General features: G+C 61.3%; 1 long non-coding RNA gene across 1 annotated transcript; it reads left to right on the plus strand.

Moving 5' to 3' along the window:
* Nucleotides 1-2,844, plus strand: LOC144677815 (uncharacterized). Its single transcript, XR_013575827.1, has 2 exons — nucleotides 1-689; nucleotides 2,181-2,844. It is a non-coding gene; the product is annotated as an uncharacterized LOC144677815 (long non-coding RNA).
* The last annotated feature ends 248 nt before the right edge of the window (nucleotides 2,845-3,092 follow it).

The raw sequence follows: 3,092 nt of genomic DNA on the forward strand, positions 1-3,092 counted from the left end.
TAGAGGGAGCTCTGTATTGTACCTGTCCCTGGGAGTGCTCGATGCTGACACTGGGTATAAAGTGGGGAGGGGGTTACACTGTCAGGGTAGTGTAGAGGGAGCTCTGTATTGTACCTGTCCCTGGGAGTGCTCGATGCTGACACTGGGTATAAAGTGGGGAGGGGGTTACACTGTCGGGGTAGTGTAGAGGGAGCTCTGTATTGTACCTGTCCCTGGGAGTGCTCGATGCTGACACTGGGTATAAAGTGGGGAGGGGGTTACACTGTCGGGGTAGTGTAGAGAGAGCTCTGTATTGTACCTGTCCCTGGGAGTGCTCGATGCTGACACTGGGTATAAAGTGGGGAGGGGGTTACACTGTCGGGGTAGTGTAGAGGGAGCTCTGTATTGTACCTGTCCCTGGGAGTGCTCGATGCTGACGCTGGGTATAAATGGAGTGGACCCTGTTGCTTGCTGACTGACCTGTTGGTTTCCCTCCCTCCCCATTTTCAGGTGTGACCTTCCTGTCCGGCGGTCAGAGTGAAGAGGAAGCCTCCATCAATCTCAACGCCATCAACAAGTGCCCCCTGCACAAGCCCTGGGCCCTGACCTTCTCCTACGGCCGGGCCCTGCAGGCCTCCGCTCTGAAGGCCTGGTCTGGCAAGAAAGATCACACCAAGGCAGCGGAAGCAGAGTTCATCAAGCGGGCTCAGGTGAGACATCGGTCACTCTGTTCATCCTGTCACCAAGCGCCCGGCTTCCCTCTCCGATCCCGTATGACGAGAGGCTGAGCGAGCGCAGGGAGGAGGCCAATCTACCCATCCTGTCCATGCTGGCTCTTTGAACGATCTGTCCCATTAATCCCCTCTCTCTCTCTCCCTCCCCATATCCCTGGGGATATTCCCCCTCCCAGTGTTTCTCCGATTCCCCCATTCCCAGCGTTCCTATTGAATCTGCTCCCAGCGCCTTCCCGATCAACAACAACTCGCTGGGTCCCAAATAAAACCTTTCCCCATCTCCCCCTCTGCTTCTTTCCCCCCAATCGCCTTCAATCCCCGTCCCTCTGGTTTCCCCACCCCTCCTGCCACCGGGAACAGTTTCCCTCCCTCGATCCCGACCCGCCTTCCCGATCGGGAACCCCCTCGATTCAATCTCCCCCCCACTCCCTTAACCTTCTCCGCTCCGGGGGGTACGATCCCAGCTTCTCCCGGTCTCTCTCTCCCACACGGACTGATGTCCCTTGGCCCCATCGTCTGTAGTGACCCTTGGCAGCCTAACCCGCTGTGTTTGTCAACCGAGCCCGTACCCCGGGGAGAGTCGGTGCCCGTACCCCGGGGAGAGTCGGTGCCCGTGCCCCGGGGGAGAGTTGGTGCCCGTATCCCCGGGGAGAGTCGGTGCCCGTGCCCCGGGGGAGAGTCGGTGCCCGTGCCCCGGGGGAGAGTCGGTGCCCGTGCCCTGGGGGAGAGTCGGTGCCCGTGCCCCGGGGGAGAGTCGGTGCCCGTGCCCCGGGGGAGAGTGGAGAGTCGGTGCCCGTGCCCCGGGGAGAGTCGGTGCCCGTGCCCCGGGGAGAGTTGGTGCCCGTGCCCCGGGGAGAGTCGGTGCCCGTGCCCCGGGGAGAGTCGGTGCCCGTGCCCCGGGGAGAGTCGGTGCCCGGACCCCGGGGAGAGTTGGTGCCCGGACCCCGGGGAGAGTCGGTGCCTTGGTGGGGGTGTATGGGCAGAATATGGAGCGGGTTAAAGGTGTGTCTGAGTTTGCAAGTGTGCCTGTGAGAGAGAGAGAGAGTGTGCGGGTGTGTACTGGTGTGAGAGTGTGTGGCTGTGAGAGAGAGAGTGTGCGGGCGTGTACTGGTGTGAGAGTGTGTGGCTGTGAGAGAGAGAGTGTGCGGGCGTGTACTGGTGTGAGAGTGTGTGGCTGTGAGAGAGAGTGTGTGCGGGCGTGTACTGGTGTGAGAGTGTGTGGCTGTGAGAGAGAGTGTGTGCGGGCGTGTACTGGTGTGAGAGTGTGTGGCTGTGAGAGAGAGTGTGTGCGGGCGTGTACTGGTGTGAGAGTGTGTGGCTGTGAGAGAGAGAGAGAGAGAGAGAGTGCGGACGTGTACTGGTGTGAGAGTGTGTGCCTGTGACAGTGTTGTTGGGTGTAAGGGGAGAGCGGTATGAGTTGTCGGTGGTAAGCACAGCTAACCCTGCCCCCTTCTCTTCCTCTTCCAGGCTAACGGACTCGCGGCTGAAGGCAAGTACGTGGTCAGCAGTCATGCTGGGGCTGCGGCTGGTGAGTCCCTCTTCATCGCCGGCCACGCGTACTGAGGAGACCAAGGAGTCCCGAGGGGGGCGGACAAGCCCAGAGGCCGGACGGCCCAACACTCTGTGTCCATCCGACCGCCAAGATTCTCATCAGCTTCTTGTGAAAACCGGTGTCGACAACGTCTCCCCTGCCCACACCCTCTCTCCCACTCGCCTGCCGACGCCCCACCATCGCCCCCAGGTCAAAAACAACACTCCTGCTGGGCACTCGCAGGTCCCTCAGCTGATGGACTGGGGCGGGCATCATCTCCCTCCCCACCTCCCCCCCCTCTCCTTCCCCGTGTGTCCGCAGCGCCAGTTGTGACGTTTGTACGTCTAGAGTTAACTGGTGGCGGCTGCCCCCTGGCGTCTCTGCCCCCAGTGTGCCCTGGCATATCGGCGTTGCCCTACCTCCATCTCAGTCGATGCCCCACCACCTTGTGCCCCCTTCCCCTCCCCTGCTGAATGTGGTTCATCACTGTGATCGCTCTCACTCCTGCTGGTGACTGGGGAGCTGTGTCTCTCTCTCTCACACGCCCGTCACTCCTCTGTAGTTAAAGCAACGATGAATAAACCCAGAATATACTGAAAACTGTCTCTCTCTCTCTCTCTGTGTGTGTGTGTGTGTGACTCTGCGCCGGGGGCTACAGGATCCAGAAGGGCTGCCCAGAGTGAGCAGAGCGGGTGAGGGGCAGTAACGTCGATTGGCATCGCCCAGAGCAGGGCTGGTGGGGAGGGGGAATCTCGACACCGAGCGGGCGGGGAGGGCAGCGATGGAAGAAGACAGCGCAACATGGGGGCAGCGGACAAGGGCGTGGGATCTGTCGGTGTGCCCCAGAA

The sequence above is a fragment of the Cetorhinus maximus genome, unplaced genomic scaffold (genome assembly GCF_964194155.1).
Source record: "Cetorhinus maximus unplaced genomic scaffold, sCetMax3.hap1.1 HAP1_SCAFFOLD_3091, whole genome shotgun sequence".
Taxonomy (NCBI): Eukaryota; Metazoa; Chordata; class Chondrichthyes; order Lamniformes; family Cetorhinidae; genus Cetorhinus; species Cetorhinus maximus.